The sequence below is a fragment of the Rutidosis leptorrhynchoides genome, unplaced genomic scaffold (genome assembly GCF_046630445.1).
Source record: "Rutidosis leptorrhynchoides isolate AG116_Rl617_1_P2 unplaced genomic scaffold, CSIRO_AGI_Rlap_v1 contig322, whole genome shotgun sequence".
Lineage (NCBI taxonomy): Eukaryota > Viridiplantae > Streptophyta > Magnoliopsida > Asterales > Asteraceae > Rutidosis > Rutidosis leptorrhynchoides.
This window is the reverse complement of record NW_027266563.1, coordinates 25551-41877: the sequence shown is the minus strand read 5'-3', so window position 1 is coordinate 41877 and position 16327 is coordinate 25551.

The window sequence follows — 16327 nt, the reverse complement described above, 5'->3', positions numbered from 1 at the left end:
CTGAAGAACCTTGATTGTTAGTCGAGACAGTTCGAGCGAAATTGTATACACAGAGAGTGTTTGTACTTGGTGATACCTTGAGCGAGTGTAGTAGATCATCTACATCGAGAAATCAAGGAAGATCAACACTGTAACATCTCTTTGTTCATAGTGGAATCCAGCCAATCGGCTGTCAGTGCAGAAGAGTGGACGTAGGCTTGAATCAAGCCGAACCACTATAAACCTTGTGTTTAATTTTCTCTTCCCTTTACTCAGTCTTACGATTGATTTTTTAATCCTTCATCTGTCTAAGTATTGCGCAAACTGCAAGAAAATTTTCATAAACCTATTCACCCCCCTCTAGGTACTCGTACTAGTATTTTCAATGTGCAATATGATCCGATTGAGCCTATCAAACAAGGCCCTTCAATATGTGGCGGAAATCAAATCCGCTTAAGATGTATGGCTCAAACTAGAAAGCATCTACATTACGACAAGCTCTATCACAATGTTGATTCGGCCCTTCATCGTGGCCAGATGAAGTGGGGTCCTTCCATCTTCATCATGGACAAGGCATGCAAGCGGGTCCAATGGTAACAATTCCCTCGCTATTTCTGCGTATTTTTTTGTAGACGCCAAGTGAAGAGGCGTACATCCTTGCAAAAGTAAAGTGCTTAGCTATGAAGCATTCTAATTGTTGGAATATAATACGCCGAAAACGACAGGATCTTGCAATTTATGTCAACGCGAAATCACAAAAAAAATAAACGAGAAATAATAAGGACACTAGAAATTTACGTAGTTCGGTCCGAGTATTGGTACCTACGTTCGTGGGGAGAGCCAGCAGCGAATAATCCACTATAATCGGAGAATCAGAGTTTACAATCGTTCACACGCTTGAGTGTTTCGCACACCTAAATTTAACCCCAAACCCAAAGTGTTTATAAATAAACAACTCACTTAGACATAAACTCACGGCACAAAATTATCGCGCGTTCAAGCTCGAAAAAAAAAAAAAACACATGGCTCTCTTCAGCTTGACATGTGCGGCTTGCGGCTCCTAATCTTTTCTCTGTGTGCGGCTCGTGGCTTCTCGCAACACACCCAATAAAGAACCCACGTTAGGGTTTAATATGTGTGCCCAACGAGTCAACTTTTGACTTGGGCCCACCACCATTTAATTTACTTCAACGTGGAAGTGGGACGCTGCAGAGAGAAAAACCACTTTCTTTCTTTCGTAGCCTTTTTATATTTGCCCAAAAGTCAAAGTCTTGACTTTTGGGCCCCATAAGCATAATTACTTTCAGCTTTTGCTGGCCCCTTTTATTTATTCTATCTTTATTTCCTCTTTTGTAATCCTTCGTCGAGTCCAACGAAGTTTCTTCTACTTGAGAAATATTTATCAACAAAATTCAGCTTAACAAATCGTTATCCGAATTCAAACTTGAGACATTAATTTAACAATTCTCCACCTTAGTTCGATGTTTGAAGTCAAGTTATAGTGCTCATCTTCCATGCTACTTTCCCAACGAGCACTTACTCTCTACATATGCCAATAGAGCTTAAGCAAATCTTGAGCTTTGTCAAAGGAACAGACTTAGTCATCATGTCTACCAGGTTATCTGCTATAGCAATCTTTTTGACAATAACATTACAATTTGCTAAGACATCTTGGATAAAGTGGTACTTGATGTTGATATGCTTCGTTCGCTCATGATAAACTGGATTATATACCAAATATATTGCACCTTGGTTATCATAGTGTATATCAACATTTTTTTGTTCTAACCCATAGTCTAAGAGCAAACTTTGTAAACATATCGCCTCCTTCGCTACAAAGGTTAATACCATGTATTCTGCCTCAGTCGAAGACAAGGCAATGTGATCTTGTAAGAGCTCCACCTCACTAACGATATCATGATTTGTCTTCTTTATTGGTTGTGTCTCAAAACTCTTCTGTTGAAGCATTACAGTCTTGTCAAAGATCACATCTATGCTAATTTGAAAACTGGGTGATCTAGGATTGGTGCACCACGGTTAGTAGCCTTTCACCCCATGTGCATAACCCAGAAATATGCATTTCTTTGCCCTCAGCTCATGCTTACCATCACTTGCATGAGCATACATAGAACATCCGAATATATGTAATCCGAAATAATTAATAGGTTTCCTTAATCATACTTCTTCAGGAGTCTTCCACTCGATAGTAGATTATGGAGATCGATTAATTAGATAACATGCCATGTTTACCGCTTCAACCCAAACTTCATTGCCAAGTCCTACATGTGAAAGCATGCATCGAGCTCGCTCAAGCAAAGTTCCGTTCTTCCATTCTGTCACACCATTCTGCTGTGGTGTCCCAGGTACTGTGCGGTGTCTCACAATACCTTCTTTTTCGCAGAACTCAGTAAAATATTTACCATAGAATTCTATGTCATTATCTGTTCTCAGGCACTTGATTTGTTTATCTAACTGCTACTTAACCAATGCGTTAAATTTCTTGAACCAATTGAACACATCATATTTGTGCTTCATAAAGTATACCCATACAGTCCTCGAATAGTCATCGATAAATGTCAGCATATTTTGGGCACCTCTTTTCGAAGGAACCGAAGATGAGCCCTAGACGTCTGAATGGATATATTCAACTGGTCGTTTGGTCGAATGAATAACTATAATAAACTTAACTTGGTGCTGCTTCCCAAAGATGCAGTGCTCACATAAGTCCAGCTTCCCTGTCTTTTGACCCTTCAACAATCCCTTGTCACTCAGCATTGTCATACCTGCCTCACTCATATGCCCTAAACACATATGCCATAATTGAGTCAAGTTAGAGTCTGACTCACTTGATGAAATTGTAACGGTTCTGGTCATGGTCTCTCCCAGTAGATGATAGAGAGTATTCACTTTCTTTTCCTTCATCACTATCATGGTACCTTGAGAGATCTTCAGTACTCCACCTTCAGTGGTGTACCTACACCCGATGTCATCGAGTGTCTCCAGAGAAATAAGGTTCTTCTTGAGCTCTAGTATATGCCTCACATCTGTCAATGTGCCCACCACCCCATTGTGCATCCGGATCCGAATCGTCCCTATCCCCATAGCCTTACAAAGTGCGTTATTCCCCAAAAGAACTCTACCACAATCTGCATTTTGGTAAGTAGTAAACTAGTTCTTATAAAGCGTTATATGATCAGAACACCCCGAATCTAGCACTCATTTGTCTCTTGACGAAGTAGTAGTCACACATAAAACAGTTTATGCATCACTATTGCTCCCCTTAGCAACGTTTGTTGCACTACTTGTGGCATTCTGCCTATCAACTTTATTTCTCCACTTTGGACAATCTCTTATGATGTGCCCCTCCTCATGATACTCAAAGCACTTAACGTATCCCTTGATTTCGATCTTCTTTTACCTTTGCTGCTATTAGGCTCTCGATGATGTTCTTTACCTCGAATCGTCAATGCTTGCACCACTCCTTATGCCAGACCATCATCTCGCAACTTTCTTTGCCACTCCTTAGAAAATAAGACGGACTTTATCTCTTCTCAGGTAATTGTAGTACGCCCTTACAACAGTGAATTTGTAAAGTGCTCCCATGACTCTGGTAAAGAGACTAACAGCATCATGCCCTATTCTTCATCATCAAGTATCTTACCGACGTTCTTCAGATCTATCATGAGTTTATTAAATTTATCTAGGTTGGTTCTGGTAGATGTATCTTTAGTATATTTAAACTGAAACATCTTCTTCAATGTGTACAAGCGATTGTTCAACCTTTCTTCACATAGAGTGCTTGAAGTTTTGTTCATAATGCTATGGCATCCTTCTCCTCAGTAACCTCTATTAAAATCTCATTTGACAAATTTAACAGAATTATACTCTTTACTCTTTCCATTAGCTCTATCATCTCAGAGGCTTTCATTATAATAAGCAACTCATCTTCACCATCTAATGCCTTGGCCAAACCTTGAGTTGTCAATAACGCCCGCATTTTGATACTCCATAACACAAAGTTGTTACTCTCGTTAAACTTCTCAATTTCAGATTTCCTTTTAGACATAATTACAATAACATAATTTCCAGATAATAATCAGACAAACAAAAGCTCCAAATCACAATCAAGAAATTCGATCAAAGGTCTAATACCAATTGTTAGAATATAATATGTAGAAAACGATAAGATCTTACAATTTACGTCAACGCAAAATCACTAGAGAAATAAACGATAAATAATAAGGACACTAGAAATTTACGTGGTTCGATCCGAGTATCGGTACCTACATCAACGGGGAGAACCAGCAACAAATAATCAATTATAATTGGAGAATCAGAGTTTACAATCGTTCATATGCTCGAGTATTTCCTACACCTAGATTTAACTAAAAACTCAAAGTGTTTATAAACAAATAACTCACTTGGACATAAACTCACGACACAAAATTACTGCGTGCTCAAGCTCGAAAAAAAAAATGCACGCGACTCTCTTCAGCTTGACATGTGCAGCTTGTGGCTCCTAATCTTTTCTTTGTGTGTGGCTTGTGGCTTCTCACGGCACACCCAATAAAGAACCCACGTTAGGGTTTAATATGTGTGCCCAACGAGTCAACTTTTGACCTAGGCCCACACCTTTTAATTTACTTCAACGTGGAAGTGGGACGTTGCATAGAGAAAAACCACTTTCTTTCTTTCTTTCGTAGCCTTTTTATATTTGCCCAGTCTTGAGTTTTGGGCCCCACGAGCATAACAACTTTCGGCTTCTACAGGGCTCTTTTTTTTAGTCTATCTTTATTTCCTCTTTTGTAATCCTTCATCGAGTCCAACAAAGTTTCTTCTACTTGGAAAATCTTTATCAACAAAATTCGATTTAACAAATTGTTATCCGAATTCAAACTCAAAGCATTAATTATATATATATATATATATATATATATATATATCCCCCGGCTCTGATACCATATCGTCTTCAGGATCTGGGGTATTATATAAAGGATAAGAAATAACGTAGAGTGATTTCAATATATATAGAAAATTATTAAGAGATTTGTGATTTAAATCTAAACGTCTATGTTTGTTTGGATTGGTTAATATGTGGAAAAATTCTATAGGTTCTATATCTCTAATATAATCGTAAAAATCTGCTAGTTGTGTGAAGTTATCTAATATGAAGTATAATAATTCATGAGTGATAATAATAATAAATAAGAAACAAATCAGGTGAAGAAATGAAATATAGATGAAGACTAAGCTAATTATGATTTCAATCATAAAATAATATGAAACATAGTTGAAAGTAATTAGAATAACAATGTGATCTCATGTAGGGGAGGTGCACTCGATTAGAGATTCCACTGACATGCGTGAACAGTAATTAAAATAACAATGTGATATTACGCAGGGGTGGTAGTTTGCACTCAAATAGAGATCCCACTAATATCGTGATAAAGAAAAATGTAACCTTATGCAAGGATGGTAGTCCACACGCGAGTGGAGACCCTACTCGAAGCAAAAGTAAAAGAAAGCTAATAATATAAAGTGATAATGCCAATCGAAACTTGGTTGATATTATTCCAAATGAAGATGAGGATTGAAAGAGGGAATTCAAGCCTGAGCTTGTCAATCTAAATGAAGATGAGGATCAAAAGAGGGAATCTGAGCTCAAGATTGGGAATTTGATTATATACAAAATGATGCTCGGAATCGGTATAAATAGTAAAAGAAATGACGACGATAACACGTGCATGCACATAATCATATCCGGATCATCGAGTATGGTGGGGTTCGCTTTGAGTGCATGCAGCCAACTGCCATAATGATTATTCCTTAATTGGACAGTAATAATGTAGCAAGACGTGATCAAGGGAGCTAGAGATTAGAAGAGGGTGATTTTGGTTTTCCTTTCTTGTTAGGGATTAGACAATTATACAGGTGTTCGGATATGGATGAAAGCACAATTATCGTCCGTCCCCACCACAAAACACCTATAAATTACAATTAGGTAGGTTTACCGGCTATTTTGCTCTAGAAGAATTGACCCGTGAATTCGTGCTCCCCATGATAAATTTGATTTTGCTCTTGATTTTAATTAATTGCTCTAGGAATTTGTTAGACGTCCTCCTCCTGTCAGATCAAATCTGCATTGGATATGGCAGGACTGCGATTAATTGGTAGAGAGATCTGCATAGCCAAAAATGCAAAAAAAATTGGAGACGTTCATAGATTAGATTAGTAGATTAATAATTGCCGCGAGGTCTTATGCTTTTAATTTTTATTTGCACTTACACCATCAAAAGAGAGAGCGCGTTCTTCAAAGTTGAAAATGCAATACATGGAAAGAAAATTTAAATGTGCTTATTGATAGGAATGAATTAACTTGATGCAAAATGAGTGGAATTTGGAATTCGTGAGAAATTTATTGGGATGATTTCTTAAAAGTGTTACAAAAGCTATACTGACGGTGAAGGTCTTTTCGTTTCATGTTAGGTGAAGACAAATATATATTTTTAAATGATTGATATATTGCTTGGACTAATTATTTAATAAAAAAATATTTCACTTATTGATGATGATTTATAACTTAATTTTTTATTTGTGGACTATGAAAATATTTTCCACCCATGTATTTTTATAAGTAACCATTCTTAGGAAAACATTTTCCAAACCTAAATGGGCTTTTCACGGTGCAAAAGGACTCGAGTCTTATAACTTTCATTTCTTTTATTTGACTCTTAAAACTCACGTACAAATGCAGTCGTGAGATTTCATGAGCCCCATCTGTTTTCATAAGACGAGATTTCGTACTTGGCATTTGTTTATCAGGTGTTCCATCCCACGTGACCGTTAAGATGCACGCGGAAATTATTTTGAAGACGCGTGGCTCTGAGATGGCACCGAGCTCTCTCTCTCTCTCTAACCGAAAAGGATCAAAATCAAGGATTCAAGTGTATTTCATTCTGTTTTTAATCATATAAGACATAGTATAATAGCACAGCAAGATTATAAATTTTTCTACGATTCGAATCGATAGATAAGATAAAACAAAACTGCTATTGAGTGGTGTCATACCAGGCACGATATATCACCCTAAATTACTGCAACTTAGCACCGCATAAAATCCGAAACAAGTTGCAATTACGCCCTTCTAAGTAGGGGTGTGCATGGTCCGGGTGGGCGGTTCCCGACCTAGAACCGAGAACCGCCCGCTAAGGACTAGTTCCAAAAAATTGGAATCGGGATCTACCCGTTTGTTGCATGAATCCACACGGGAACCAGACCGCCGGTCCGGTCCGGTTCCCGGGTGGATCCATGGAACCGATCTTGACGCGAAACAATTTTGGTTTTCAACATAGAACGATTACGTGACATCAAAGCAAGCCAAAGAAAGAAAAACCAAATTTAAGTACGTGGAGATGCGGACGGTGGGAGAAGTAAACGCAGCAAATTTACAAATACGGTACAGGCGGTTCCCGGGTATTTTGCAATACCCCTAGAAGGGAGTGAGATGAGATCTAGGGTTTCTTTTAGTATTTTTTTTTAAATATTAAAAAGGTTTCGGTCCGGTCTGGGCGGGCAGGCGGGCGGATCCACTCATGGAACCAGGAACCGGATCGGTACCCACCAATTCTCATAAATTGGAACCGGGAACCGGACCGGTTCCCTCAAGAACCGCCGGTTCCGGGCGGTTCCGGTCGGTCCGGGCGGTTTCCGGATATTTTGCACACCCCTACTTCTAAGTCCAAAGTGGAAACGGGGCTGGTGAGAGATTTGATGTTTCCTGCCCCCTTTTTCCACATTCCATCTTCTCTGTTTTGGCTAATCTTGCTGCTTTCGGTGGACAGGATTCTCCACAAAAGGGACAACAGTTGCCGCACGGGAAGATTAATTACTTCCACCGTACAGGCTCTCGATCGCGATTCTCTTAAGCACGTTCGTGAAAAATGGCACGGCATGTGACCATGGATTTCTACTATATCTTCCAAGAATCTCTATTTTTACTAAGAATCTTGTTGTTGGATTAAATTCTAACGAATCCTTTGTGAATTTATAAGAAACTCTTAATTTTTTTCTTTTTTAACTAAAATAAAAATTAGAATTCAATTCTAATTTGAAGACAAGCATAGAATAGATTATCATACGTATATTTCTATATTACATGTAGAAAGATAAAGAAGAATAAGTCTCAATTATTTAATTTGTTCGCAACTTTCTCAAATGCGTCCTTTTCTCAAACTCCGCTTCTTTTCTTCTTTGTTTTTTTTGCCTTCTTTGCTTCTTTTCGTGGCTTTTCTTGAATACCCTTTCCGCCTACCGACTAATTGAAACGGAAAAGGAAATATAAATTAATCAAATTATTTAAAGTGGAGATTAAAGGTCAGTTTATTTATTTATTTAATTATTTTACGGATCAAGCCAAAAAGTATCATTGGGAACATATCCAATTCTCAACCCTCCCCGTATAATGGTTTTTTAATTTATTTATTTAAATTATTCTCTTTAGTTTTTGTTATGAAATATATGAATGAATATTCATTATATTCATCTTATCTAATGTACCTATTATGGTATATTTGTATCTTACATTCTAAGTACATCTCCCTATTCAATGAATATTTATCTCCCCATCTAATCTATGTATTATTCAATATAATAACATTAATGATAAGTGCATCATTGTTTTCTTATAAATAAGAGTTTAATTTTTTGTTATAGTAGTGATATAGTGAAGAAAAGGAAAATAAATAGTAAAAATAAAATTTTCTCCTCTTGCTTTCTTTATGATCTTTGATGTCTGGTTTTCTCTACTATCTTTCATGTTTATATGCTTTCTATACTTAATCTCTCTCTATTATTTCTATTACATATTTGCAACGCAATATTTTACAATGCGTTGTCTTTATTAATCAACTTATACTACATCTTCTCTGATCAATTCTTTATTTTTTTTCTTTTTCTTGGCCTGAAACCAATTTCAATCTTAAAAGTGTCCTACTCTTGAAGTGGTGATGGTTATTAGGAAATCCTTCTAATTAATTTAAGGATTTATTTTTGTAAGAATTATGGCAGATATTGAAAATACCAAATTCCACATCCTGGAAGTGAGTGGAAATAATTATCTATCTTGATGCATTGACATGGAAATGCATCTCCAATGGCAAGGTTTTCGCTAATGCAATTACATGAGACGGAATCTCAAATGCAAAGGATAAAGGAAATGCACTGATTTTCATTCGTCGTCATTTGCATGAGCCGGCAGACGCAATATTTATTTGTTCGAGACCCTCAGACCCACCCTGCGGAAGAGGTTGAATGAAATGTATGATCATACCAAGACTGTTATCCTCCCTCAAACACAATATGACTGGCAAAATTTCAGACTGCAAGATTTTAAATCAGTGTTTGACTATAACTCTGCTTTATTTGATATTGTTTCTCAGCTTGAGTTATGTTGTATCAAGCTCGCTAATGCGGAACTGTTAGAGAAAACTTTTTCCATCTTTCATGTTCCGAATATTGTATTGCAACAGTAATACCGGCAGTGTCAATTTGCCGTATACTCTGAATTAATTTCCATGCTCTTCACTGCTGAGCAAACTAATGAATTTTTGCTTAAAATCATGGTCTTAGATATGCTGTCTCAAAAGCATTGCTTGAAGCACATGCTAACTCTGAGAAAAATACTGGCCATTCTAAGAGTTATAAGCGTAGACAAGAACATAATCTTAGAAGGGATGACATTAAATTTAACTGTCATAGGAAATCTAACTTTGATCCGAATCGTGATAAAGAAAATAAGCCAAAGAAGGTGACTAATGAAAATATTTGCTATCGTTATGGCATGACTGGGTACTGGTCACGTACTTGTCGTATGCCAAAGCACTTTATAGATCTATACCAGGCATCTTTAAAAAATATGGGCAAGCGCGGTGAATCTTGCGTCATTGAAATTAATTTTACTGCCATAATCACTATTGAGGCCAACAATATCTCTGTGGTGAGACTCCTCTTGCTCTTGAAATAGCAAATGCATCCCTGGATGTCTCTCATTTTTTTGAGAACCTTTGATTACTTTAATGAGGCATCAAATTAATGGATGATAACTTGGACTTTCGAATTTTATGATTCTAATAATTTCTTTTCTAGTTCCTTTCCTTTAAATGTATTACCTTTCATTGTTCTCTAATATGGTTATGTAATGAAATGCTTATGAACCTTATATAATATTTATTATTTGAAATTTTATTTGACTCTATAATTAATATGCAAATTTTATGATACTTGATACCTGAAGTTATCAACATAAATGCATATGGAAAATACTAAGAAAAAGGAAGATGTTTGTTTGCTTGATAGTACATAAACACATACCATATTTCGTAGTAGACACTTTTTTCTCGGGTATGACATTGCGTAAGGCACATATCCATACAATATCAGGTTTTGTTCTGATTATTGATGGTGTTAGGAATGCCACAATTGTTTTGCCAAATGGCACCATCCTGCATATCACGGATGTTATTCTAAGCAGTAGATCAAAAAGGAATATCCTCATCTTCAAAGATGTACGCCGTAACGGATACCATATTGAAATTATTCATGAGCAAGATAAGGAATATATTAGTGTCATCTCCTATAAAATGGGCTTGAAGACCATCCATGAGAAGCTAGAAGATTCTTATATAGGTTTGTATTGTGTCATGATTAAGGCCATTGAAACCTACGCCACCATATCTTGGAGATTGGTAATTCTTGATAAGTTTGGATTGTGGCATGCTCGCCTTAGTCACACTGGGGCTTCAATGATGCGTAGAATAATTTAGAATACAAAATGACACTCTTTAAATAATACAATGGTATTGTTATCCAAAGATTATAATTGTGAAGCTTGTTCACAAGAAAAACTCATTACCAAGCTTTCTATAACAAATGTTAATCTTGAATCTACTTTATTTCTGCAAAGAATTCAGGGTGACATTTGTGGACTAATACAACCACTAAGTGGACTGTTTTAATATTTTATGGTACTAGTGGATACATCCTATAGATGGTCCCATGTTTTCCTATGATTTATGCGCAATGTCACATTTGCACGCTTACTTGTGCAGATTATAAAGCTTCGGACACAATTCTTGATTATCCAATTAAAAAGCATAAGGATGGATAATGCTGGTAAATTTACATCAAAGAGTTTTGATACTTATTGTGCTTCACTCGGAATTGAGGTCGAGCATCCGGTCGCATATGTTCATACTCAAAATGAATTGATAGAATCATTGATTAAACATATCTAAATCATTACCCGCACTCTATTATTGAGAACAAATCTTAACGATACAACATGGGGTCATGCAATTTTTGCATGCGGCGGCCCTAATAAGATTGCGCCCCACTGCTAGTCTTTTACAATCTCCCACTTCAAATGATTCTTGGTTATGGACCAAATATTTAACTTTTACGCACTTTTGGTTGTGCAGTACAGGTGCCTGTAACATCACTAAAAAGGACGAAATGGGTTCCCAATGCGTTTGGGCATTTATGTTGGGTTTAATTCACTGTCCATCATTATGTTCTTGGAACCAACTACTGGTAATCTTTTTATTGCCAGATTCGTAGATTGTCATTTCGATGAGACTATATTTCTATCAATTGGGACACCTATAACTTTCATGACTGCAAAGTGGAAACCGGTTAAGGTTTTCTCCTCAAATGAGAAAAAATTATCTCAATTAGACCTAAGAACTCCTGAGTGTGAAAACGAGGTGCAATGCATGATCCATTTATAAGCTATGGCCAATAGATTTCCAGACGCATTTGATGATGCTAATAAGGTTATAGAGTCTCATATTCTAGTTGTAAATGTTCCAATTAGGATAGCTGTTCTTGAAAGACTAGCTAAAATGGATCAAAATCTCCACACTTGAAGCATGATAGATCTATAGAATCAAAAGATACTGTTCCTCAAAAACGAAGGGGAAAGAATCAGGAATTCGCTCTAGAAGAGCCTAGTGTTGTGCTTACTCCCAAAGAACTTATTGTCCCTGAAGAGGCGCAAACTCATGAAAACAACACAAACTCTAGGAACACTGAGAATTTTATTACATATTGTAATGAGATTTGAGATTGAAATGAAATCATCATTGATGATGCTTTTGCATTCTCAGTTGCTCATAAAATTATAGATGATGATTGTGAGCTGCAATCTATTATTGAATGTCGTCAAAGCAAGATTGGTCTAAGTGGGAAGAATCAATTAGGGCTGAATTAGCTTCTCTAGCTAAACGAGGAGTTTTGGACCCGTAACTCAAATCCCCAATAATGTAAAGCTCGTTGGATATAAATGGGTATTTTTTTGGAAATGAAATGAGAAAAACAAGGTTGTTAGTAGACCAATTAAATGGGTGGGTCGAGTTAGGTTTGGGTCGGGTCATAAATGGTTCGACCCAAATGGACCCATTTAATCTATTTATGACCCACTTATTGTGGTGCAAAATTTTTGACCCATACCTGACTCAACCTATACTGGACCCATACCCGATCCATTTAACTAAATTTAAGAAATTATATATATATATATATATATATATATATATATATATATAAGAATGGTATTGCTAAAATATTTTTATACATCACAAATTTAATGGACATTTTTTATAATTTTTAAAATAATTATTTTAAAAAATCGATTTTTAATTATTTTTATTTTTTAAATTAAAATTAAATTTAAAATTATTTTTATTTTTAAGAATATAATTTTTTTTTTTTTGTTCTTCTTCTCTTTGGTCGGCCGCTAGCCACGACGATAGCTGGCGACTGGCCATAGGAGAGCTCGAGGCTCGCCCGATGCCGGAGAGCTCGAGGCTTGCCTGGTCAATCGCTGGCCATCGCCATGCCGGCCACCAGAAGGAGAAAGAAGAAAGAAAAAAAAGGAAAGAAAAAGAAAAGAAAATTAAAATAAAAAATAATTATAATTTCGATTTTATAAAAAAATAATATTTTTGTAAATTTAAAGAGGGAAGAGAGAGATTGTGAGATTTTGGTTGAAAATAGTTCTAAATCTAACCCATTTAAGACCCACTTAAGACTCACTTATTTTAATTCTTTAATTGTTAAATCCATTTAATTACTTTTTGTAAAAAAATAAGTGACCAATATGACTCATTTATGATTTAAATGGGTCATATATGGATCTAAGACCCATTTTGCCACCTCTGGTTGTCAGGTATAAAACCCGACTGATTGCCTAAGAATTTTCCTAAAGATCTAAGATTGATTATGACGAGACATATTCACATGTGATAGATATGATTATTGTCGCAATCTAACCTCGGGTAAACCACTTAGGGTTTGACTAATGGGCTGCTAAGCTTAAATTTAGCTCGGACTCTCTCAAGCCTATACTAATTCGCGACTTAGGTTTAGGTATTTAGCATGTAAAAGATTATTAATTACGAGTCGTCACGAATCTATTTTTGGTAGGTCAATTAGAAATCCAAGCAAAGTAACAGGAGATGTACTTTACTCAGCCAATCGGCTTCCACCGGGGGTCTTCTTAGAGCACTCAGTTTCTTTGATAGGGGTTTCCTAAAGTACTCCATTTCTTTGGCGGGGCTTTCTTGGTGGAGAGTGATGGGGGGATTTTAGGTGATCTTGAGGTGGTGGTCTGGCAGGTCATTCTTGGTGGTGGGTCAAGAACTGGATCATAGTAATATGGGACTGATTGGATGTCTATGGAGAGTGAAGCTCTTGAGCTTTGAAGGGATGTCTCACTTTCAAGAACTCTTGAGCCTTTGGGAACCTGCTCAGGAATGTCTAGTGTTGTGTGTTGGAGAAAACTTCATTGAGTGTTTTGAAATTGACAAAACGTTTCCATCAGTCTAGTCTAAAGACTTGCAGACTCTTCTATCAAAGTCTGAAGACCTTCGGACTACCAGACTCAAGACTCAAAGTCTATCCTTATTGATAGTTTCTAGATCGTCGAAGAAGGCTTATCCGAAACGGAGTATTTCATTAAGGATTTGATTCTGTCAACTAAAGAAGATCTCTTGGCTGGATATAGCATGTCAGAATCCATTATTCAAATTAAGATTGATTCAAGGATTTTGGATCCGTTGATTGGTGAAGTATACTTGGAAGGTTCTACTTATGGAAACCTAAATCCTGATTGTATGGGCGAGCAGGATTGGTGGGCTATCGTCATGTTCCTTAAATAGCTCGAAATCTTCCTAATTGATTTTGTCCAACGGGTAGATTGGAAGAATTCCTTTGGTAAGTGCTAACGGGTGTGATGGCATGAAGGAGTATATAAGGAAGACGTTCCAGTTGTTCGAGTGTGTGCGCGATAGAAGAATTCCAAAGTCTGAAGCTCCTTGTTCTTAGTCAATTAAATTGTTGAGCGAAATCTTGTACGCAAGAGAGAGTCTATATCTTTGAGAGACCTTGAGGAAGTGTAGCAGAGTCTCTACACTGTGGAATCAAGGAAGAGCTTTACTGTAATAACTCTTTTGTCTCATAGTGAAATCCAGCCGGTGGGCTGTCAGTGCGGAAGAGTGGACGTAGGCTTGGATTAAGCCGAACCACTATAAACCCTGTGTTCTTATTCTCTTCTCTATGCTCTTTTACTTTGATCGTAACTCGATTTGTTTACAAAAGTCTAATTTCCTTGTCATAATCTATTGCTGATTTAAGTTGCACACTTCACTAGGGGAAATTTATTTTTACATCTATTCACCCCCCTCTAGGTGCTCGTACTAGCTTTCACACTGTGAGGCCATTTGAGTTTGGTGTGTTCACCTTGAGTCCTGGATTGTAAGCAAGAACTTTTATCATCTGCACACAAATTTTTGGGGATAAATTCCCCAGTCCAAGATTACTGAAGTCCATGTTGCTAGTCTCAAGACTGATCCTGGGAAGAGAAAGGTCTGGGAAGTTCAAACCAGCAACCATCTGGTTCCCGTTGGTTGCTTGCTAATGGAATGGGAAAGAGCAATAAGCATCCGTTTCTGATGTCGAAGATTGCTTCTTCTATATCTACTGCCCCAGCAACAACTAAGGCACATCCTGGTGACACATTGTGGAGCATCTCATCCCGTGTTCATGGAACTGGTGCTAAATGGAAGGAATTGGCGGCTCTTAACCCACACATACGCAACCCCAATATTATTCTCCCAAACAAAACCGTCAGGTTGCGTTAAGTTGGGGGTGCGAAATAGAACTTCTTGAAAGAGGGTTGTGTTGGGAATAACGGATCCTCGAAAAATGGATTCGACACTAAATCGAACCCCTAAAGCAATGCGGAAGACGAAACCCGGGAAAAAACACGTATAACCGATCGTAAAGCACATCACGGATTTGAGCGTACCTTGTTAGCCACATATTAGACACCAATGCCGAAGATCGAGGAAGAAATTCTGATCTGGTGATGTCAATTTGCCTTGAAAGGGAAACGGTGTCGCCTTAAGCGTTTGGAGGGAAAGAGAGAGTGAGGAACGTACGTTAAAATGGCCAAAGGGTGCGTTCTCTCTCTCTCTCTCATCCCTTTTATACGTTCCCTTATCAACGGGCCCTAATTCCGTGGCCGGGCTTTTAGGCCCAACATGGGCGGACGGGCCTTAAGCCCATCTCATATAAAACCATCATCTCCCACTCGCACATGGTGGGCTGAACAGAATTCTCTTTACCTCTCTTCAACATTCATACCGGTGAATAATCCGTGCGACCAGCATACTTTGAGAGCTCGTTGCCATACATCTGTTAGGAATATATAGCAACTCATAATGGGCATCACACTCCGAGTAGATTTAGTATGCAGTACCCTAGATTGATCGATCACATTTATATCTCTCTTGATCTCTTTTAAACAATGATATATATATATATATATATATATATTGTATTCACAATTATGATTATCCCAAAGATAGTCATAATTGGTTAACCAGTGAATACAAAACTACAATGTGATTCTCCAAATCCGATATTCCTCTTCCCTTCAAACTCTCAATTTCAGTTCAGCTTGCTTTTCTAGAAATGTCCCATTAGATCGAATCAACTCATGACCATTGGCAACATCCTAAGATAGCAAACACTAAATAGAAATCTTGAGAATAAGTAAGAGTCATGAGGGGACTAAAAAATTGAGGAACTCTTTTCCTCAAGAGTCTCACACGACATAAAAGTTGAGATCAAACTTTTGCCACTCTTATTGGTCGTCTCATGCATACGTAGTATGAAATACGTATTACGGTATTAACTCCTTTCCCATGGAGCGTATGTCTACACGTTTCAATACCGTACAGATGATAGTTCAGACATACCCAATGTCTAATTTGAGTTCACATATCTACTC